This window comes from Ambystoma mexicanum, chromosome 2p, assembly GCF_040938575.1.
Source record: "Ambystoma mexicanum isolate Mex_15411 chromosome 2p, UKY_AmexF1_1, whole genome shotgun sequence".
NCBI classification, from domain to species: domain Eukaryota; kingdom Metazoa; phylum Chordata; class Amphibia; order Caudata; family Ambystomatidae; genus Ambystoma; species Ambystoma mexicanum.
This window is the reverse complement of record NC_090923.1, coordinates 965,951,020-965,975,683: the sequence shown is the minus strand read 5'-3', so window position 1 is coordinate 965,975,683 and position 24,664 is coordinate 965,951,020. Positions and strand designations below refer to the sequence as shown.

Sequence of the window (24,664 nt, the reverse complement as noted above, 5' to 3'; positions counted from 1 at the left end):
CTTTTATTCGTTGCTTTGCTCTGCTGCTGGTTTCTTCCCTGGGCACGGCAGGACCCTCTAGTCTTCCTACTTCGTGTCAGTCCAACAGTCGCTTCAGGAACCGTGAGCCTACAGGACCTGCCAGGAACGTCTGCCTCAGCTACAGCCTTCTTCTTCATTTAAGGTACGAAAGAACCGAAGACAAGCTGAAGGAAGACGACTGCTGCAACTCATTGTCCGTTGGTTTGCCCAGTCAAACCCTGCTGCAGGTCCGAATAGCCTGAAACTCCCTCGACAGAGAAGCCCCTCCAAGGATGACATCTTCACTTGAGCTGGTGGGAACAACAACCTCACAAGCCACCTGGAAACCATTTCCATACTGGTCGAATTTTCTTCAGAGTGCTGTTGAAGACAGGATAGCCAGTGAGAAGGATACCATTTTGTGGACTTTAAGGCACTCACACCTTAAACCGACATTTTGCCAAGCTTGAGGATCTGTCCCCGTGCAGTGCAGGAACCTCCCGACGTCCTCCCTCTTGTTCCCACGACTAAGACCCAGGAACAGCGAGATCTGCAGGAACTGCCAGGAACAATTGCTGCAGCTACAGCTTTTCTTCATTACCAAAGTACTGTGCAAACGCGGTTGAGAAATCCTCTCTGCTGCAGTGAAAGTTTCTGAAACTTTCCCAACTTTGGAGTCTTGTTCGCTCCTAATCCGACATATAAGTCTTTTTCGTGCAAACTACTTCTAAGAACATTGGCAAAGACTTAACCGTTTACTACCAGAACTGTGCTATCCTATCCTGGACTTTGACCCAGGCCTATTGAATTGAACTGTCTCTTGTAGTGAACTGAAACTATTTGCCCTGCCTAAGAAAGTATTTGTGTTTACTTCTTATAACTTGTGTCTTTTACTCCCTTTTAAAGTTACTGAAGCGCCATTTTGCTACCACTTCTGGGGAGCTAACTTTTTCAGAAATGTATTGGTTGGGGACTGGAGTGTATTATATTGTGATATTGAGCTGCTTATTGCTAGTGGAATGTTTTCTAAATGACTGTGTAAATAGATTAATATTGTTTTACCAAGAAACCTGGAGTAAGTGTTTGTTTGAGCCACTGTGATTGCAAGTCCTTTGTGTAACACCTTGTACTGCTCACATCCCTCTTGAGATAAGCCTAGCTGCTCAGCCCTGCTACCACAAAACTGTGTAGTACAGTCTTATATCAAAGGTGAGATTGTGCTTACGCCTGTAGTCTTAATTGTGTGTAGTGTTCCCAAAGGATGCTGCATGTAATTCTACTTAACAGACAGGGCATCATTCAGAGAGTGCATGACTCACAGAGACAGGTGAATTGTGCAGCCACTGTGGAATGTAAAGAAAAGCCACTACTCTATCCCAGTTCAAGAGGTTGACCAACACCAGAGGTAATGAAAACTGGATAAACACATGCTGGTCAAGGTGAATGCAATACATGTGTGTTAAACAGCATAAACTAAATCCGGATTCCCTGATGTTGAACATTTAACACTCACAAAGTCACCCCAGCCCCCTCCATCCCAAACACAGTGAAGGCAAAGACATAGTGATGAAGCACATGTGAAAGGAAATACCATTTGGCAGTGCACAACCATCCGTCCACTTCACACAGCACCACCCATCAGCCACATGTGTATACTGCCCTTGAAAACCAACAAAGCAACAATATGCAGGCATGCAAGCAACCCGACACATGACTACCAATGGATAGAAGCACGGCTACAAAATAGACTAGCAAACATGCACACAGCTAAAAGAACTGCTCCAAACCATGATTCATAGTAAAACAAAATTATAATATACAGTAATATTAAGGTCACACAGACTGTAAAAATAAGATAAACAAGGTATCCATGTACCTTTTTAAAAAAATATATACATCGACATGTCCAAAATAGTATGTACAGTAAAAATATCCATGAAGTACGGTCATAATTAGGATGAAAAATCACTGTAAAAAACTATGTAGAATCCAAAAATGGAGCATTGTCTGAGAAGTCCACTCCAAATAATAAAAAATAAGGAAACTTGACACCTACAAAACTATTTACAAAGGCAGCGGGCTAGTCCTCCTCATCCCCTATCTCACTCAAAGCCTGGATCATGGCATCATTGAACACTGCGTCCGTCACCCCCAGGTCGGCCACCGTTGATTCCTGGAGGGCTTGCAGGGCCTTCAGGATGGCAGCCCGCCTCCTTGCCCTGACGCAGTGCAACCTCCGCCCTGCCCTGGCCATTCTCACTCTTGCCTCCCGAGCCCGCTGCCTCTCTGCCCCGGTGCGCTGCCTGTAGCGCACGAACACGGAAGACATCCTGGTTCTCAGATCCACATTTGCGTCCTGCATGACGCCATATACCTGCCCCCTTGCGATGGTACGCCCTGAGTGAAAGAGCCTCGTCCTAAGAGCCTGCTGCTGCCATAGCGCCTGGTGCCTGCTTCATGTGGACACCCTCCGGGATGATGACATTAGCAGGGGGTGTCTGGCCCTTTCCCTGCTTGTGGGTGCCTGCTCTCCCTCCATTGCCGGTGCTCCTGTCGTTGGCTGGATCGGCACAGTGACCTTCTCTACTGATTCACTATCGACTCCCAACTCAGGCAGGGATGTTGACTCCACCAGACAGGCCAATGTGGTTGAGACTGGTGCACAGGGGGCCCTGGTGGTATCTGGGCCGGAAGGCGCCCCGCAGGACGACTGTAGCACATAGGAGGAAGACGAGGACGAGGTTGCATTAGTGGACAGCCCACACAGCACAATCGAGACCAGGAATGCTGCTAGCCACACGGCCACACGTCATTGTGATGATGTGCAAGCACCCAACAGGAAGCCTGCACTTCATCACGTATGTCGGTGGTACGCTCCCAACACCAACCAGCAGGGGTACCACTCAGTCCCGGATGGCAACATCTGGTGGAATTGGGATGTCCTTCTGGGTGGACGCATCCGACACCTGGGGTTGTGTCCGGGTTGTATGAATGCTGTATGATAGGTTATTTATAACGCGCTTAATACCCAGAGGTTTCTAAGCCCGGACCCCGGAATCGAACCTGTGTTGCTCTATGTCGTCTTGCTTTCAAGGAGAGCACGTTGCCCCTGAGCTATCCTCCCGAGACCTTAGGGTTGAAGCATGCCGGCAGGTACATACAGCTCTAGCCGCTGTTCCAGGGACAGGATTTTGCACAGGCACCTCCACGGTGACCTGCAAAGCCTCATGCTCCAGGGGCAGGACTACAGTAGTCACACCCACCTCACCACCCCCACCTGACCCCATGGGCTGGGTTACTACGGCCGCCTACGCCCCGCCATCCCGGATGACTCCTGAGCGTCTTCCGCACTGGATGGCCCTGTGTTGCCTCAGCTGTCCCCCCCACTGCCGAGGAGTCCACGTCCACCTTCACCCTCTTGGACTTCCCCTCAGCAGCTTTGGCCGATGGTCCAGACGCGGCACAAGCCTCCTCGCCCCTGATGATGTATCCAGGGAGCGTGACTGGGCCTTGTGCCTCTGCCTGGTGGAGGCATCCCTGCTGCTTCCTCCACAGCACTGTCTCTGCCCTCTTCTTCCAATGCAACTGTGGATAAGGAGACATAGAACACAAACATCAGGGTACTCCACCAATGTGTGCATGGTAACAAAAACTTTCACATGAAGTAAGTGTTAAAGGGTACAACCATCATGCCCCTCCACAACACACATGTACATGCAATGTACATACATGCACATACATGTCTGTCCAACCGAACAGACACTCACATTCAGGGACATGGCACTGTCACAACCTAGCAATCGCGCATGCCACACACACATGCATCATGTGCTCATACACATGTCATGCACACACATCACCTGACCTCCTCAAGCAGTGCAATGAGCAATCAGATCAGAGTACCCTCAACGGCCATCCCGCCACTTGACTATGTCACACATTGAAATACACCTGTTTCATCCATCCATGAGTGATGGCCAGTCATACAGTCACATCTTTGACACATACACATGAAGACCATGCATGCACATGAGGTTGCCCACACCACCTCATCTGTCACACATGTCACACGGGCACGTCTTAGACACATGTAAAAAACCACGTGCACGTTGTGAAATACACAATGCAAATGTAATACCATAGAAATTACACATGGTTCACATACAACCTACACGTTGATGGAGTGCCAGTGTTTCCGATTGCGACAAATGTGCTCTGTTGCCCTAGGTGGATATAGAGCAACATGGGTGCAATCAGTGGCACCATGCACTTTGGGGAAGTGTGCCACCCCATAGAACTCCTGGACTGCAGCCTGCCTTTCTGCCGGTGCACTGGGCATGTAGATGTGCCTGCGGACTGAGGGGCACGCAGTTATTATTGGCAGCACCTGGTGTAGGCAGCGTGACTGCGTGGGCTGTGAAATGCCCCCAACTATGGCAGTGGTCAGCTGAAATGACCCAGTGGGCAAAAAATGCAGAACAGTGAGCACCCTTTGCAAGAGGCTCAGTGCTTGGGAGAACAGGGTGGGTGATGTAAGGTCATCTTCCCACACTGTGACCAGGTCTATGATGATATGAGGTGGAAATCTATACCTGCCATAGACCTGGTCATCAGGCATCCCAAAAAGGCTGGTGCTTGGTAAGAAATTCGGGCCCTGCCCATCCTCCTCCTCCTGTGGTGTCCCACGATCACTGCTGCGAGAAATGGTACATTCATCGTAGCTGTATACGTGCGTTTGTTGATCATGCTGGGTTTTTATGCATTTGTTTGTTTGCACATTGATGTTTACGCCAGCTATTGCATGGCGTATGTCTTTCAGGATTTACATGTATCTTTCTGCGCACTGGCAGGCCCTGTTCAATTCCATGAATACGGTTATTTTCCGCACGTATGGACGTTGCGAGTATTTTACTGTGGGACTTCCCTCGTAACGGCTACATTTTCGCTAGGTGTTCCCCATTCCACGTGTTCCGCCACCTTTTTAGTTGACTGCGCAGACCCGACCTGGCCTTTGCTTGGAGTCTGGCACAAGGCGTTCGTGTATGGCAGTTACGTGTTGGACCGGCGCAGATTCCTCGCAAATCACAGGTAAGCCCTGCGCATTGTGTTCCATGAATCAACTAACAGGCGTTTGCGCGTGATTTCACGTGCAATTATCCCTTTTTCAGCGCAAAGAATTCCAGGAATACGGCCCTCAATAGTGTAAATAGGGAGGTGCGTTTCAGTTTTGTGTAGGCAAAGGCAAGAGGTTGTACAGGAGGTGAGAGAATTGGCTTTAGTTGAGGAAGAGGTAGAAGATAAATAGGACTTAGTTCAGTGAGAAGTAGAAAATGAATAAGACTTAGTTATGGGATAGTTAGACAATTAAAATAGGCTTTTGTTGAAGAAGATGTAGAACATTAAAATATGACTTAGTTAATTTAGGGCACTAAACCGAAGTAGGATATGGTATTTTTGTGAATACTACCTTATTTACGTGGCATAAACACATGGGCCATTGAAGAGTATAGGCTCAAAGAATTGTTTGGAGTTAACAGCAAGCAGAGCCTTACATTCGGTCTCTGTGACTAAGAGTGCTGTCTTTGTGTGGCCAGTAGACACATGTGTTGCTTGTGTAGGAAAGAAAGGTCTTTGCGTAGGAAATCCTTTTCCATGTGAAAAGTCTTAGAACATATTTCTGCCAATGAAAATCTTAGAATTCTTTTTGCAAATGAATAGTCTTAGAATTCTTTTAGCCAAGAGAGTGTTTTCACTGGCTGTAATTGAGAGTGCTGTTTTTGTGTGTGTGTGTGTGTGTGTGTACAGACCACACATATGTTGCATGCAAAAAAAGGTCTTAAAGTTCTTGGAAGGCAGAAGGCGATTATAGTCAGTGGCTGTTAAGGAATCTGCCATCTCAATATCAGGGAGGAGAGCACCCCAGTGATATAAGTGCATGTGCCGTCTTTTGTCAGATTGAGGACAATAGGATCACAGAGTTGTTTGGAGGCAGTGGCAGGCAGGATGTTAGGTTCATTGCCTGCAACTAAGAGGGCCTTCCTTGTGCGGGCAGTCGACACACATGCTCTTACATAGAACATTCATAGATATCTTTTTGCCAATGAAGAGTATTAGAAATCTCTTTTGGGCAAGAGAGTTCATTCATTTTGTAAACTGAAAGAGTTGTCTATTTGGGGCTGTCCCAAATACTTGTTGCGTATGCGGTGACCTATTTCATTAGCAACTGGCAGCCCAAGAAGGACATGATTGCCGTGGACTAGAAGATCAGCTCACACTTGAGCATGGCCTACAGTTGAACCAATTGCAGATGCAACATAAAGTCACACAATACCACTTGCCACCAAGTGGAATTGTACTTTTTACATTTTGTACCAGATTAGTGAACAGTGCAATGTCATGAGAATGACTTGCTCCCTCCCTTGACAAACTCTACCCTCACCAACGCTCCACTTGGGGCATTTTGAAATGCTTGTATTGCAGCAGGTATGTTATAAATCAAACATAAATAAATTATAATACCATCACGGATTACTGTAACACTGTCATCCAAGCATTTGATGGGGCATTTTTACATACGATAATAGTTGCTGCTGCATGATGTCTGTTGTTTGCTACACATTTGTTAGCTACATAAAGCATCACTAAGTGAGGCACTTTTCATCTATCAGAAGACTATCCATTTAAATCATTGATTGCATGTTGGCACAGGTTTATAGATTATGTTGTGATGATTTGGACAGACACGAGAACGTTTAGAGGATTTCTATATGTGGCTAAATGAACAAGATAACCGTTTAGGCTTCACTATGACAGCATATTTACAGGCCATACCTTTTCTGGATTTATAGCTTCTCGAAAATCAGAATGGAAGTATTGATAATTCATTGAACAGAAAACTAACGAATAAAAACACAGTATTACATTTTTGCAGCTTCCATCCAAAGTGTTTGAGAGAAAACCTTCCATATGGGCAGTTGTTACACATCAAAAGAGACTGCACCACCATGAAAGAATTTCAGAAACATGCTTGCACCTTAAAAACTAGACTTTGCAGCCGAGGTTATCCCTTCAGAGTCGTTAGGGCAGCCAGAAAAGAGTGCAACATATAAATAGAACTCAAAGTCTCATTAAAAAGAACTGAATATCAACCGATCAGGTTACGTGTGTCATCATCTATAGCCCGGTGACGACTGCTTATGCAAAACTATTTGCAAACAGTGTCATATAGTTAAGATGCCAGACTTCGATCCGAAAAAAAAAAAAACACATTTTGCTTTTAAGCATTCAAAAAATGTCAGACAACATCTACCTATGAAAGTCCCAACATCAAAGACCCTACCATTATCACCATATGGGGGTTTACCAACAGTGATTGGGCACTTTAATGTGGACATTGTTCTGTTTGTTCCTTGACTCAAAATATGAAATCCATAGACCTGTATGGCTTAAACTGGGAATTTATGGACCATTTTTATTTATTTATTTATTTATAAGGCGCCAAAAATCTGCAGGTATCGAGGCACCATCACATAAACACTGGACGTAAAATAGACAGGACATTCGTCTTGCAGTTGACTAGACAATGTGGGGAGGATGGTCAGTAAAATAGTAACATTTTCAGTTGTCGTCGAAAGCAATTTAGATCTTTTTGTAGTCTTAGGGCCACAGGAAAGAATTCCAAATCTTAGCAGCTTGGACAGGAAACGATTTTCCCAGGCAATTGGTGATTTTGTAGGCTGGTGTCCTAACCATAGCTAGAGTAGAGGAGCGCGAAGTTCTTACAGGTTTGTTCATGATCACAATGTTTTTAATGTAACAGGGGGTGTTGCCATGCAAAGACTTGTGCACTAGCGTTTCCACTTTGAATTTTAGTCCTGCATCAATGGGTAACCAATGGAGTTCTTGTCGACTGTGTGAGATATGCTCTCTTCTGGTCTTCCCCTTAACAATACTCACTGCCCCATTCTGTATCACCTGCAAAGCCTGTGTGTTTTTTTGATGGGCCCGTACTAAAAGGGCATTACCATAATCCAACCTGGAGAGAATGGTGGCACGGGCAACTAGAGCACAGATGGGTACAGAGAGGAACAGACGTAGATTCCTAAGTAGTCGCTGGTAATAGGTACATTTTATTAACAATATGATTGACATGAGAGTTGGAGTGTAATGCAGAATTAAGATGGAAGCCCAAGGTTTCAATTCTCTTGGAACCTGGATGTGACAATCATTGATGGGGAGAGACACATATCTCGAATCAAGTTTGGAGCAGGCATGAGCAGTACCAAAGGTAAGCAGGTTGGTTTTATTGCCGTTAAGGAATAACCAATGCCGGGTCAGCCCTGTTTCAATGTGATTATAGATGGTTTGGAGAAAGCAGGAGTCAAGGTCATAGCCTCCCGACAGTTCCAGTACCTACTTTGTGTCATCGGCGCAGTTTGTAAAAACATATTTAGAACAGCCAAGAGATCACACAGTGGTTTGATATACAGGTTGAAAAGTAGCGAGGAAATGCATGCTCCCTGGGGGACTCCACATACTATGGGCATTGAAGGTGAGATAGCGCTGTTCCAACAAACATTAGATGTCCTATGCAAAAGGAAGGATTGAACCCACTTGACAGCATTATTACTGCATTGAACAGTGTTGCTGAGAGTATGAAGCAAACCATCATGATCCAAAAGGTCAAATGCGCCCGATAGGTCCAAAAGGACGAATAGACCACCTTTCCTTTGTCTGAGATGTTGAGCATGTGTGATTGTAGGTCTAGAAGCACAGGCTCTGTGCTGTAGATGGGGTGAAATCCTGACGGTCTAGCATGAAGGATATTTACCTTCAACAAAAGATTGAAGTTGCACAGTGGCACATTTGTCCAGAATCTTCAAAAGGAGGTTGCAGTTTGCAATGGGGCGTAGATTGTTTGGGTCTTTAGGATCAAGGCCAGGTTTTTTTAACTAGAGGTGTGACAGTGAAATTTATGATTAAATCAGGAACCTGATTTCATAAGAATGTGTAGTTCACGAACCTGACACAGATTTGGGCAAACATTTCTTTGTGTTGTAGAATGATATTCGGAGTTATCACATTTTTCAAGACATTGAGGTGGGCGAAAAGAGGAGAGCGTATTTAGCATGTCTGCTACAGTAACAAGGGTAAAGTCAAATGTTGTAGGGGTCTCCATCTAGGTATGGTTACACAGAGTAGCAGGTACAGAGTGGTTTTTCTAAAGTTCCAGCTTAATCTTGTCGCAAGCCTTTCCAATTTTGGCTTCAAAAGCCTGTTGTATGTTATAACAGTCTTGGCCCGTAGGTGTCACTGGAGCGGAGGTGGCCCCAGCTTTCTACAAGGATTTAACCATTTGAAAGAGTTTCTTTGTGTTGTTTTTAGACTCCTCTTTCTGTCTGTTAAAGACATTTCTTTTTGCGCCATGGATGGCATTTTTATAATCTTTGTCTGAAGCTTTCCAAGTAGCTTTTGTAGACTCAGAGGGGCATTTTAGCCATTCTGTCCCTGCTTTTCTTTTAAGTCTTTTCATTATGGTTACATGTCTTTACACCAAATTTTACATTGATATTATTTTTACCTAAAACTTTTTTACCTAATGTAGATTCACATAACTGATTCCCTGAAAACCTGTATACCAATTTTATTTTTTAAATTGGGGGCGGGGGTGCCCCCAGACTCCTGTTTTCGGCCCTTAAAAACACGCCAAACATTCCCAAATATATATATTTTGTAATTGGAGGGGTCCCCCCAAACCCCTGTTTTCCAAATGTAACCCTTTAACCCACCCAAACATAAATACATATATTTTAGATTAAAACAAAATCAGTGAATTATTTTTTCAATGAAAAAATCTTTCAAAGAACATTTTTTGGTGAAATAGCTCTCGATGAAAAATCTTTAGGTGAATAGTCTGTGTACCTTTCATTATGCTTAGTTCTTCAGTGTACCAGTTTTGATGGTCAGCATTCTCCCTAACTAGCTTAGTTTTAATAGGGGCCACTGTATCTCGCATCGAGTAGAATGAGGAATAAAATGAGTTTACTAAAGTTGTGGGGATGTCTACTTCAGTGGTGGTGTTCATTATCAGGTTCAGACATTCTTTTATGTCTTCCGCCGTCATCTTTTTAAAGTTCCGGTTTGAAACCCGTTTGGATGGGTTTTGCTTATTCAAAATAGGATGCTGGAATTGAGATTGAAATGTAATTGAGTAGTGATCAGACCAAATGCAAGGTTGGGTGCTTTCGATCTGCATACAGAGATTTTTAGCCACAACCCAGTCCAGGATGTTGCCTTTATACTGGGTGGGTGAGACATTAAATACATGGTATTCTGCATTGTTTAGTGCAGTTTCAAGAGCAATAGCCTCTTTATCGCTGTTATTTTTGTGCCAGCGATTGAAATCTCCAGCCAGTAGCGTTGCACAATTTCTGCCCTGTAAATTATGTAAAATCTTAACAATATCTTGGTTGAAGTTAGGCATATTAGTTGGAGGGCGATATACTAATACGAAGTTGATAAAACTTTAGTTAGTAGGAATAATTTTAACATGGAGAATTTCACAGTCTGAACAGCAGCTGGGTACTTGAAACAATCCAATTGTGTTTTGGCAATGATTGCAACACCACCACAGTGTCCTGTAAAGCGATACACACAATAGATGTTGTATCCATCTGGTGCAGCAAGGGAAACAAAGGGAAAGCTTGAATCTGTTGTACAGGTTTCTGTAAGAAGTAAAAGGTCTAGGTCAAGGTCCACAATGTAGACGTGAACATGATGCACATGTTTAAGGAGGGAGCGAGTGTTCAATAAGGCGCATCCCAGAGTGGTATTAGTTATGACTCCATCATGCAGTGGTATTTTACCAGTTTTGGATATGTCATTCGTAAGGGAGACAGCCGGGTCAGTAGGCAGCCCATTGTGTCTGCTTTGATGACCGATATTCTTGGAGTCTAAGCGACTCGTGTCACCATCTCCCAGCATTTGAATGCAGGGACTGTGGGCGGAAGGTCAGTTGTGTGGGTAATGCGGGAAGAGGTTTTCAAGACTTGGGGTGGACCGGTATGAGGTAATGTCATGTAACAGTGGGCTGCCTTTACTTGTGAGAGGGAGGCAGGTGACACACCCTTACTAGATGTAGCCAGATAAGGTAAGGCTGAGTCTGATAGCACGGTAGGCAAAGGGTCAAGTCTCATTTTTAGATATTTCTCTACAATAGAAAGTTGACAAATTTTATGCGCAGCAGCTAGTAGATTCATTTTCTCTAAGTAGCTCATCCTGTGGGTCGATAAAATGAAATGCCAAAGGGTACTAGGCACAAAGTACACACTATTTGCTCAAGATCTGGAGTACTTACTCGAAAGATGAACCCTTGAGAAAGACGTCTTGTCATCGTGACCGGGCTGGACCAGCGAAGACCGGCTATCCCGAGAAGCGCCGGTGCAGAAGCGCCAGAAAGATCCACAAATAACACCCAAAGCATGCTGGGTAATATAGTCTGCCTGACTACTGTAACAACAAGAGTATGTGCAACTTCAAGAAAGTGAGAGTGCTTTTTCTCTCTGCTGAGGCACACAGGAAGTAAAGGGTGCAGGGACACAGATGGTAAGTTTCTAATCAGACACCACTTCACAGCTCGATACTTGCAGCATACAAACAAAGCGTTCTTTCATAGGCACACAAGTCAGACTAAAAGGAGCGTCTTGCAGACAGCAGTATAAAAACCGGCGAAGACCGGCTTGCCCGAGAAGCGCTGGCGCAGAAGCACCAGAAAGATCCACAAATACCACCCAAAGAATGCTAGGTAATGTAGACCGCCAGGCTACTGCAACAAGAGTATGTGCAAGTTTAAGAAAGTGAGAGTGCTTTTTCTCTCTGCTGAGGCACACAGGAAATAAAGGGTGCAGGGACACAGATGGTAAGTTTCTAGTCAGACACCACTTCACAGCTCGATACTTGCAGCATAAAAACAAAGCGTTTTATCACAGGCACACAAGTCAGACCACGCTAACTTTAATACCAAATGGGAAGTCTACGGCATAATAAACCATTGTAATTTGCTTTATATAAGCAAAACTGCGCATGAAATACGACATCGGATATGTGAACACTGTGTATCAAAAATATAATTCAAGACAAACCATTAGTACAGCATTTTAATTTGATGCAGCATGAACACACAAGTTATTCTGGTTTGTGATTCAGGTGTGAAACCACACCCCAGAGGTGGAGACAGAGATAAAACCTTGACTCATATCAAACAAAAATGGATTAGACGGCTCAATACAGTGAATAGAGAGCTGAACGCCTGAATCGAATGGTCAACATTCATCTTCTAGTACAGCTTTTTCATAAAAAGAGCATGTTTTACTGACTATCATGAATCTACTGTTCTTGTTTCTTGGTCTGGCCACACAATGATAGACACTAATATGTAGTATTCAGTATTTCCATATCAAGGGTGTTCAGACGCAAAGGTTTTTCATATCCTGTACAACAAGGCCAACCTTTCTATGCTACATTATGGTGGATGTGCCATATGAAGCCTCAATCAATACAGAAGAGGGGTTTTTAATTATGCTGAACATCAACACATTCAGAATATGGCATTTTAATATCTGGAACTTTAGTATAATATTTGTCATCTAATTTCAAGTAGAAGACTCATTCATGAGTAGCGCTGGATTACACATTCTTTAGAAATGTAGTCTCCATGTCTTGAAGATGATGCATGCCTGTGACTTTTCATTATCATCAGGGTAATAGGGTAACCATGTCCCTATGTCTACGCACATAAGTGCACACCGCTTGGGGTCTTGGTCAGTGGTCCGGCCCAGAATATTGATAAATTTGCCTCAACACAGGGTTCACCATCTCTGCGTGTGCGGATAATGCACCATTGGAACCTTTGAGGGTGCAGTAAAACATTAACAAGGTATGATATGGGTTTGTCGTTGGTGACAGCAGCCTAGCTTCTTCAATTTGTTTATTCAGGTTCTTAATTATGTAGGATATCAGTGCATTTAGAACATGGCACTTTATTTTATGGGACTTTAGCACACTACTGATCATCAGAATTTATGTAGAAGACTCGTTCAGTAGTAGCGCTCTATTATACATTCTCTAGAATTGAGTTTTGATCCCCTCCAATATGGCGATTACCTGGGCCGTTGCATTATCATCAGGGTAAAAGCCTAACTGCGCTCCCATACTCACACACACGCGCATATTGCGTGGTGTCTGAAGCAGTGGTCTGGTTCAGAATATAAACACACTTCACCCGCACGCGAGGTTAACTATCATTGCATGTGCAGACAACATTGAGGGTGCAGATAAGGTATGATATGGGCATATCGCTGGAGAAGGTAGCCTAGATTCATCAATTTGCTTGAATAGGTAGATTGGGGAAATGTTGTCTTTTCCATTTTTGACCATACATTTGTCTTAATCCTCTGAGAGTAATTGAGTCCAGTAAAGCATTAAAATGCATCGTGCGGGTATATTTGAGGGCACAGTAACCAAGCCCTTCATAATTGATTGATGAAATAGGTTGGGAATTGCAATTTTGATCTAGGTAAGGTGGGCTTATTCCTTGAGAATATTGGTTTGAAATTGGTTGTAGTTCCTTAATTTTAATAAGGAACTTTGTATTTGTTTACAGGTTCCTCCCTTTAAAATTATGATAGCATCTGTCGGGAGACACACACCTAAATAATAAGCTGGTGAAACAAGCACATTCTGCCCTTAGCACACAAGTACTAGGGTTTGGCTGATTTTTGGGATATAGCTCACGCATAAGGCCGTTGATACATCAGAAGGATAAAGTAACACAAATATATGTTTCGTTATAAGTAGTGAAAGTGCAAAGTGGAGAGTTGGGCCAGCACAAGGATGCCAAAGATTCATGATCATCTACCAATGTATTCTCCATCCTGATAAAGGCTGCGGGGACAGTATGCTTTAGGGACACTAAGGATGGGTGGACCCCACACATTTAGGCCGAAACACACAAAGTATTGACTTTTATGTTTAGTTTGTTAGCAATTTTAATACTGGGAGGTCATTGAGATACCTCTGTGTGAAACCTGGACCATAAGACTATACAATAGATCTCCTGGCCTTGTCCTAAATGAGCTACATGACCTGGCCAGAGTCATGATAACTTGGCTGTGAAACTGTAACAATGATGTTAACTATGTAATAATGGTTTTCGTTGTTTTCCCTCTTTACAAATATTGTACGCATGTATGCATGTATATTCTTGATGCGTTTTTGAAGCACTTGCACTTTGTGGGTACTAACTCTGATGCACATTGATTTACTATTGAAAAGTATTGCACTTAGGAATTTAGCTTTTGCAAATCAATAAAATCAATAAATATTGTTTTGCAATTTCTTTTGATAACCTACGACCCATTCCGTTTTGTGAGGTCTGACTCAATCTCGTGTAAATAAGAACTACAGGACATAGTGATCATATACTTAGGTGACCTACTAATATTATGATGTATTACCCTGATTCAAAGTAGTTCTCCATCCTTATTGTGATGTGGAAGCAGCAGCGGCCGCCCTGGATCACGGGAGAAAGGAGTGGGTGGCGGAAGAGATCAGCCGGGTGCCAATGCTGGCCTTTAAGGGAAAGGAAAAAAGGAAAAAGACTACAGACCCCAGAATAACACACGGAATACCGAATCAGGGAGGGGGCACACCGATGGGAAAAGAAAGGAAACTAAGGAAAGGGAAAACCGGGTTTCCTTATCGTATCAGACCCACCAGAACAGACATGAAGTACAGGGTTAACCCACAGCGGGTGGAGCAGGGAGGAGGTGGGGAATCAGGGTCAGGTGTGATAAAACCGTTGCTGGGAACACCCAAGGCTGATTACGGGGGAGGAGCGGGGCAAGGTTTTAAAGCAACTCCAAGAGACTCAAGACAAGGTCTTCTCTTGCAGGAACAACACGTGGCGATGGGCGCCGCACCCTATTGGAGTGAGACCAGCGTAGAGTACGAGTGGGCTTAGTAGGAAGAAGCGGAAAACCCACAGATTGACGCCGGACCTGGTCCGAGGCTCAAGACAGCATTCCAGAGAGGAAAAACGGCACCCGGAGGAAAAGGTGTGAATTGTGGACAATTGCTATTTTATTTTATTTCGTTTGCCCGGCAGGCGAGCAGGTTGAGGGGTGAAAGCCTATATGCGCCGGGGAAAGATAAGAGACTATTTGGGACTTATAAAAGCATAACCACTGAATTTCAAGAAAAGCAAGGCGCAGCACCAATGCCGGGGAGTTGAAAGGAACCGTCATCCGTTTGTCTGAATTTAATGACCTGTGAAGTGTTAGTTGTGAAAATAAACAACTTTGAAAGAAAAACCTTGTTTGTCTCCGGCTGACTATTTAACACTTATATAAGATAAAATACAGGGGTGACCCAAAGTGTGATTTTCTTCAACTACAGACATTATGATTATATTGAAGATATATATAGTGAATATACTTTGTTTGCCAGAAGATGTAGCTGTGAAAATCATGACAACCTTGGAGAATTGAAAACAGGGGACAATCATAGCTATGGGAAATCACTAGCAGTATCTGAATGGGAAGAACTTTAAATGGAAATTCACATCTTAGCATCACATTAATACATCTATCGAGTAAGCTGTGGTTGACTCTTATCTTCTGAAAAGATTGACGGAAGTGTTGCCAGAAGTGACCCCTGCCAATTTACAGCCCCTTCGAACTAATACAGTGCATTTTAGCCATGAACAGATACATATTCCATCTAGAGATTCACAAATGACTAATTCTAAAACCAAAATAGCCCCATCGATGGGTGGTTGCTCTCAGAGTATGACTGTACAAATTCCTCAAAAAAACTCCAACATACAGAGATTTAAAATATTCCATACCTTGATCTTGAAATGCCGTGATGGAGCTTTTGCAAAATATGACTTATGTCGTGCAAGTGCATTGAACATTTTCGGTGATGTTGAGGGATTGGAAGCTATATCCTCTAGTGATATAGATCAAATCGAATTTCTCTGTGATAGAAATCTATCTGTGGTCCGATTATGGATTAAATCGGGAATAGTTCGTAACACATTATGGAATGCGAGAATGGATTTATTCAACCTGGGCTTCTTATTGGCCCAAGACCCAGCGCGTCAGAATATTCAGGAGTCTGATAATATAGCAGTAACAACAGACCTGACAATAGATCCAGGCTGTGTTTGTCAATTTTTGTGTAAAAGAACTTGCTCAAAATTCAACACCATCCTTAATTTTAAATACTCATTCATAACCACGAACAGAACACACAAACATTGAAATATCGCTGGCCATCTGGAATACGTGGGGTTCCTCACATCTTCAATGGACTCTAAACGATCATCTGAGTAATTATGATATTATAGCTTTACAAGAAACATGGATGCTGCATTCTCCCGTATGGGATGACCATGATCTTGTCTTACTACCAGCAGAACATTCTGGTAAAGGCAGGCCCACTTCCGGTTTGCTAGTGGCAGTGAAATCCAGTAGGGGGCTCAGAATATCCCAGTGGAAATCCCCCAACAAGTTCATGCAATTAGTTAAGATCTCTGCTGGTCTAGAAACGTATGCACTAATCAATCTATATCGAAACCCAGTTGGTATTCTTGAGAATACATTTTATGGTGCCTTGTCGACTCTCTTTGAAACAATTTCTACTGACAAATAAATTTCTGGTAGTGGGTGATTTGAACCTCTCATGCTTTGAGACAAACAAAAAGGGTGTAAACTCTGATAGTCTAAGATGGAAGTTGTTCATGAAAGATCTTAACTTAATGATGGCTAATGGTGCTATCCTTGGTGATATCCCTCCAATGAACACCTGGGAAAGAGGAAATTCCAAATCCACTATTGATTACATTTTTATGAGTAATAGTATTTTTATGAATACCAGTAAATTTGCTGTTGTCAATCAGGTACAAAGTGATCATCATCTACTCTCTCTATTTTGGACTATTGAAAATCATAATGGTCTTGTCTCAAGGCAATGGTCCAAACAAGTGCTTACCATTAATAATGGTAAGAATCGTTTTAGATTGTCAATTGATAAGCTTTTTGCCCTGAATTGTGCTATCTCGAACAGCCATAGGCTGAACAATGTTGAATCGTATGTTGACGTGTTCAACACCTTTAAGAATATTTATCCAATGCATAACAAGAATTTCAAGAATCATATTCATGGTTTTGACTTGGCCCTTCATGAGCGAAAGAAAGCATATAGAAAAGAGATTAGGTGTCTATGTAAATTACCTATGATTGACCTGATCAAAGCCACTAAAATAGCCAGTTGTCGTTATCGTAATTGGGTACGATCGGGAAAAGCGACCTTATTCCAAAGTGATAGCGAAAACTTTCTAATAGCATGCTATAACAAGAACTTTGCCCAGGTGTGGGAGTTATTAAACAAATGCAATGCTACTTCACAAGTGAATTCTCTACTGAATGGGGTGAGAGAAGCTCAATGGGTTAACCATTTTACTAAATTATATGCTGATAATAAGATGACTGGCTACAACTACAATAGGTGCTTGGTCAGCTGTTGGCGTTTGAAGTGCTCAGTATTCATAGTCGAGGACTTTATTAAGAAATCGTCCTCTTCAAGGGCAGCGGGCCCCGATGGCCTCTCAAATTATATGTTTAAACAAAACCCAACTGAGTGGGCGAGTATTTTAAATAATGCTTTTCAGCACATCATGCAAACAAAAATCATACCTAACTCATGGCTCACCTCCCTAATAGTACCAATATATAAAAAGGGTGACCGTAAGGACCCAAAAGCTATCGGCCGATAGCATTGTTGGATGCGCCAGGTAAGATTTTTTCAAGGATGGTTTTAAGAGAATTTAATGACTGGACAGCAAAAGTGGGTCAGCGCAATCCAGCACAAACTGGGTTTGTCGCGGGTTTAGGGACCGCTGTAAACCTGATCACTCTGAACGCTGTCAGGCACCAAGCTCAAATTAAGAGACAGCCAGTCTACTTTGCATTTGTAGACTTACATTCCGCATTTGACTCTGTGTGAAGACCAACACTTATGGATAAATTGATTCAGGCGGACTGTCCTCCAACCCTAACTGATATCATTTTTTCACTCTACTCTCAAACCAAGATATTTATAAGATTAAATGTAGAGGGTCTACTTTCAAATGCTGTTGCAACGAATAGAGGATTGAAACAGGGATGTATTTTAGCGTCAGCACTTTTTAATTATTTTATGAACGATGTAGGTTGTGGCAGACGCTCAAAAATTGAATGGTGTGAGAATTAATGCGCTGTGGTACACAGACAATCTTGTTTTAGTCTCAAAAACACCAAGCGGATTGCGTAATTTGATAACTTTGCTCTGCTCTTATTTTCGAGAGAATGAATTGGTTGTAAATAGCAACAAAACCCAAATCGTCATATATGTACCCAAAGGTTTGCGGAGACAGAGATTGTCTATTTTACAGGTTGTACCAAATTACAGTTATCTAGGTCTCATTTTTGATGGTTGTCCATCTCATCATTCGCAACTGTGTAAAATAGAACAAAAGTTATCCACTGCCATATATCAAACAAGATTAATTGTCTCCAAATATGGCAAATTTTCTATAAAGCCTGCCATTATATACTGGAGCCAGAATGTAGTAGCCACAATATTATATGGTCTGGAGACATACAGCACAATTCCATTGACCTTTTTGAAGTCATTGGAAGCAAAATTTTGGCGTGCTAGTCTACATCTGCCACAGTGCACCCCTGGAGCGCTCATTCGCTATGAATTGGGTCTAATTTCGTTAACTGCAATGTATAATTGGCGTCTATGTGCTTTGTTTCGCAAATGTCTGCTGTCATCATGCAACAACACTACATTAGCAACAGTTTCTAGCTATTTACTCCAATCCTCCGAAACGTTTCCGAAACAATGGTCTAGAAATATTCTTGTTATTATGCTGAATGCTGATATTTCTCTTGAGACCCTCGTATCTAATCCTGAGCGGGATTCAGTATTTGGTCCTAAACGCTATAGAGAAACAGCGCTGTATTTACTTTTAGCACCATCTGCTGCAACAAGAAATGCAATACTGCGTTTACGGTTTAATATCTGGCCAACACGTGAGGTTAAAGCTAGAAGAAAACAGATTGATTTGAATACTAAATGGTGCCATTTCTGTAAAGATGAAACAGTTGTTGAAACACTGCAACATGTAATTATTGAGTGTCCAGAACTTATAAATTTGAGGAGAATTCACTTTGCTAAACATCTTGCATATTTTTCACAAATTGATCCTAAACATCGATGGGTAGCACTGGCAGCTACTAAATGTATGAGCATAAGATTATCAACTATTAATTTTCTGACTGCCCTGAACATGGAATGAATAATAATCAATTTATTTGCAGGTGCATTCTTGAATTCCTAAATTGTGTTCCTTGAAGGGGTCTTTTTAAAGGTTTTCTGTATTTTTAACTTTTTGGATATGCTTATTTTATTTTATTGGTTATATTATGCTGTTGTATTTGAAATTGTAAATTGTATTGTGTATTCTTTTATGTAAAACTTTTTATCTCATTGTTATTAGAATTGTTTGTTAAAATTGTAGTAATTGAAAACGTTGATTTATTTCAACTATATTCAATAAAAATGTTTTTAAAAAATGCAGGGCCATCTCCATAAGACTGCCTTTAACTTCAACACAGATTTACAATTGTATCTGACTACAGGAGAAGTCTGGCATTGCCCCGGGTTGCACAATTAACATTCATTAAAATGAACGAGCACTACATGGAGGAAGACTATGGAAAGACAACTAGTCATAGGCAATTCACCAGCTCTGATGATGACGAGGTGTTTCCGCCTCAAGTCACAGAATGAAAAGTGAAGCAGGGTTGTTTAGTGGAGCTTGTGGTTGTGAAACTGCTAGTTCTAATGACTGACTGCTGGTGTGCGTGAGATGTGACTGTCATATTATGAGGTGATGCAATTATTGTATAGGCTACTTATTCTTTGTTCTTAGGTTCTGGTTCTTGATATTACGCTTGCTGTTTTAAAACCAGAGTCATTCATGGGGGTGCTATCTTCTGAACAGGGACAAGAGATGCCAGTGTGGGAAAATGTTGGTTTCTCCCAGTGAGGCGCGGACTGGCCTATAAGGCAATGCCAAAGGGCCAGACCATGATTATAGTATGAACCAGTTATTTTGGACAGAATGGGGCACTTAATCGGCCAGAGTGGGCCGGTTTCATAAGTTACTACATTCATTGTATCCAATGTTATAAAGGAAATATGCTTTAAATGCAAAATATTTTACCAAAAGCATCCCCCTGGTTAGTACTCAAATGCAATGCTTTATTTGCAGCATATTTGACCAAAAACATCCCCATGGGTAGTACTGACAGAGTCTGTTCTGAAAAGTAACAAAGTGTAATATGTGATTGTTGTCCACTTTTTCATTGGTTCTTGGACCTATTTTAAGTCCCAGTTCGACACTCCTTCCAGTTACCTGACAGCCACCGTCATGAGCATTTGTTCTGGTTCTCCCTGTGCTACCCGTGAAGTGAAGAACCTAGACATATCAGTTTTCTCAGGGTCTCCCAGGATATGGAGGTTGAAGGGTGGAATGTGAACCGGGGATAGAGCATATACCACCAGGGGAGTAAAGGCAAATACGCATTTAGACAGTGGCAGTCATGGTGAATGGACAAAGGGGGAAATAATGTGCGAGGAAGGACTGGGATCCACTTCCAAATGTAGACGATGGAGGGCTGACATCGAAGCTGATATGCGTTTTTGATGTCAGGAGTACAGAGGAAACTCCAGTAATAGGGCCTTGCCAAGGAGGGAGGAGTGGAAGCAAGAGGATGCACTGTGGGCAGGTGACAGTGAGATTGAGCAGGGTTCTAGATGGTAGGTGCCAAGAGGAGGGCAGTGATAGATAGAAGCAGCCAGGTGAGGTGAAGGCTTCTACCCAATGTAAAAATACTGCTCAATAGAATGGGGAATGTTGAGGTACTGTGTGAGTAGGTGAGCCACTGTAGTACCATAGACAGCAATGTCTTCCATCTCTGTTGGCTGACTACCCTGCCATTCAGTCTTCTTACCCTTCTGCACTTCCTTATTACGGAGCTTGTACACAAGTGCACACACCTCTGCTTGTATCTACCGATTAGGTCTGGGGAAGCACTGCCACACATAACAGGGGCCCATGCTAAAAAGTGTTATTGCAGTTCTGTTTTGTGTGCCCTGTCCTAACCCACCTTGCCCTTTCCACAGGACAGGGACTATCTGCATTGGATCTATCAACCTCCTTCTCCCCCTTATATGGCTGCTACGCCTTCTCCTCCTGCTCATCTTCCTCTGACCCCACTCTTCCTGCCCTTCTACCACCTCCTGCTGCCTCTCAGCCACCTCTTCATGTTCCCACTCCTGCTGCCTCTCAATGTATGCCTCTTTGTGTTCCATCTCCTGCTGCTCCTCCATCTCTGCCTCCTCCTGTTCCACATCCTCCTGCTGACCCCACTCACCTGCAGATGATATGCTCCCAAAGAGATCAACTTGGGGCACTGAGGGAAATGTTTTCAGGAGGAATTAATGCTAGTACAGAGGGTTTCACAGCAGGTTTCTCTTGTTTTGTTTTTAGGGTGTGTTATGACTGGACTTGAGTATGTATGACTGGACCTGAGTGTGTGAATCATGAAGTAACTGTATTGACAGCTGCTTGGTGAATGTTTGTTGTGTGGGCCGGGAGCACTTCTGTGGATGAAAGTGTATTGTTTGCACATGTGTGTGTTAGATGCTTTCTAGCAAACAGGCTACTTAGCTTGCATAAGTTTGATATAACAGTGTTACATCTTGAGGATTTGCAGGACTGGACTTTTTTGTCATGCTGCAGCATGGACTTTTGAAAGCGTAGACTTTGTGTCAGGACTCACACATAAAATCATTTGTGATGTTGTTGGTGTGCATGAGATGCACTAGATAGGTTATGTGCTGATGTTGCTAGTTTAACCGTTTTGAGGATTTGCAGGTCGTTTCAAGGATTTGAATGTGATTCCTGATTTTAGGAAATGTTGTCATGATCTCTCCTTCCAAAAGGTCAGGGTTTTCCCAACTCCCTTGGAAGCAGATCCATAACCCAGGTTCCGAGTGCCAACCAGTCCCAATTGGGACCTTTTGGACCCAGTCCTGGCGCCAGTGGCAACAGGCTCATAAATATGCCCAGTCCCAGCGCTGGAAGCGCCGGGCTCATAATGCTTGGGTGGACTTACCTGCAGCAGACCATGCTGCTTACTTGCCTGCCAGTTGAGCCTCTGATCCTCTTCTGTTTGGAACTACTTTTCCTGTTGGGTGAGGCTGGAGCCACTCCCTAGATTCAGAACACTGGAACTCTTCTGGAAGGCAGGAACTCTTTTTTTACCAGGAACTCTTTTCTTACTTAGACGTGGCTGTGGAAGGAGACACCTAAGCACTACAGGAGGCTATTTAAACCACACCCGGTGGATGAATCTTGCTTTGCGTTATTCTGCACCCTCTGCAGCAGAACGCTCATCGTGTCTTCTGCATCCGGTCCTGGGCCTAAGGAAAAAGGCTTACCATCCTGAATCCAGTCTTCAGCAACACCTATAAAGACAAGAAAGAACAGGTTAGCATTCCGGCATCTGAAAGGCAAAGGCTTACCTACTCTTCGTGCGCTCCGGAGGTCTTCACACTGCATTCCGGCATCTGAAAGACAAAAGCTTACCAACTCTTCGCACGCTCCGGAGGCCGTCGGCGCTGCATCTCGCATCTGAAAGACAAAACAAGGTGCGTTTAAAGACATTGGGGAACTTTAATACTCACGTGCCATTACTCCTTTCCACATCTAACCCAGTGGGTATCCCGGCACCCTGCAGCCGCTCCGAACTTGTACCTGCAAAATAAAAAGACAGTTAGAGCGCTTCGTGAAGCTGGCAACAAGCGCTTACTTACGTGCTTCCAGGCGCTTCTATTCATCACACGGGCTCCATCTTCAACTCACTTCAGCCCGTCATCCGCCATCGCCGGAACCCTGCAAAACAAGAGACATCATTATTAAAGACTTTAAAGACATTTGAGTTACTCGAAACTTACCGTTCGTGCAGTAAACGACGGACAGCAGTCCTCTGAAGTCAAGAGGCCTGCGCTACCTATCCAGTGAAGAAACTGGTTACAGCACCCTGCCCCGAGGCAGATGGAGAGCTTGGCATTCACTTACCTAAGGTGAGAGCGTTAACCTGTGGGGGTCTACAGGAGAGGAGAAGAGGAAAGAGATAGGGACACCCCAATAACCCCAGTTCATTAACCCCGTATTTTCTATCTGCAGACATCTTACTCTGCACGTCAGGCATACAGGGCACTGAGGTCCAGCCCAAAGAGCCAACCCGGTGCTGCACATCACCTTTGAAGATACGGTAGTCGCCCAGTCAAGACCGGCGCCTCTGCGAGAATCAGGTGAGCGTTACAGAACGCAAAGCCTACCGCAAAACTCTCGCCCAGGCGCTATGGAAACCTCGGATACTGAACACCTAGCCCGGTTACTTGGGGAACTAAGGGCAGAAGTGCATGCAGCTCGTCAGGAAACGAACGCTCTAAGGAGGGAACTAATTATTTCCAAGGAGAGAACAGATGATCTTGCTAGACAATTGCTACAGTCACAAGCCGGACAGACCCCGCCTCCCGCATCAGGGGCAAATCTTCCTTCAACATCCTCTATGAATCCAGTGCAGATCAACCTACCTGGGAATGTACCTCTGGCTCCGCCCGAACGATTTTCTGGTGATCCAAAGAGGTTTGCGGTATTTATCAATCAGTGCCGGTTGCACTTCTTATGCCGGCCAGCAGCCTTTCCAACTGATCAAGCTAAAGTAGCTTTTGTACTTTCGTACCTTAGTGGCAATGCGGCAGACTGGTCGATCCCTCTAGTTAATCAAGATGATCCGGTTCTCCATGATTTTCAAGCCTTTCAGCTTAGTATGGAAAAACTGTTCGCAAGACATGCACAGGGGCAGGCCTTGGACAATGAGCTTCTTTCGTTGCGACAGGGTAATCAAGACCTTTTGGCTTATATTGCATCTTTCAATAGACTAATAGTGGAAACTCAATGGCCTGAGGACAAAAGGATTATGCTGTTTTATAGAGGTCTACGTGGAGAGCTCAAAGACGTTTTAGCCCAAGTAGTGAATCCCCCACAAGACTGTTCGGATTATATAGACTTGGTCGTTCAAATAGATCACAGACTGCAGAACAGGAAGGCCGATCGTTCCAAGTTTGATGCTCGAGTATTGTCCAAACCGCCAACTCCTTCCAAAGGAGTAGACTCCGGGGAACCCATGCAAATAGGGGGTCTGAAAGGTCCTCTAACACAAAGGGAGCGGGAAAGGAGAAAACAGTTGCAATTATGCCTATATTGCGGAAACTCAGGGCACTTTCTTCGAGACTGTCCGGTGAAACCTGCCAAGAAGGCAGTAGGAGCTGCAGTTACCACAGTTACAAACTCTGAGCAGGGAAACGACCTCGCCCGACAAGAATAGAGGTCCTCTTGCCGAGCGTGAAAACCAGTTCCGTGACCTCGCATTTCGTGATACCTATGGTCCTCATTAGCCCTGATAATCCGGGTCGATTA

General features: G+C 43.5%; 1 long non-coding RNA gene across 1 annotated transcript in view; it reads left to right on the top strand.

Moving 5' to 3' along the window:
- The window catches only part of LOC138566972 (uncharacterized), a 94,152-nt gene extending 74,631 nt beyond the window's left edge, over positions 1–19,521 (top strand). Inside the window, exon 3 of the long non-coding RNA XR_011302074.1 lies at positions 14,951–19,521. This is a non-coding gene — a long non-coding RNA (uncharacterized lncRNA). The remainder of the gene's footprint in view (positions 1–14,950) is intronic.
- The last annotated feature ends 5,143 nt before the right edge of the window (positions 19,522–24,664 follow it).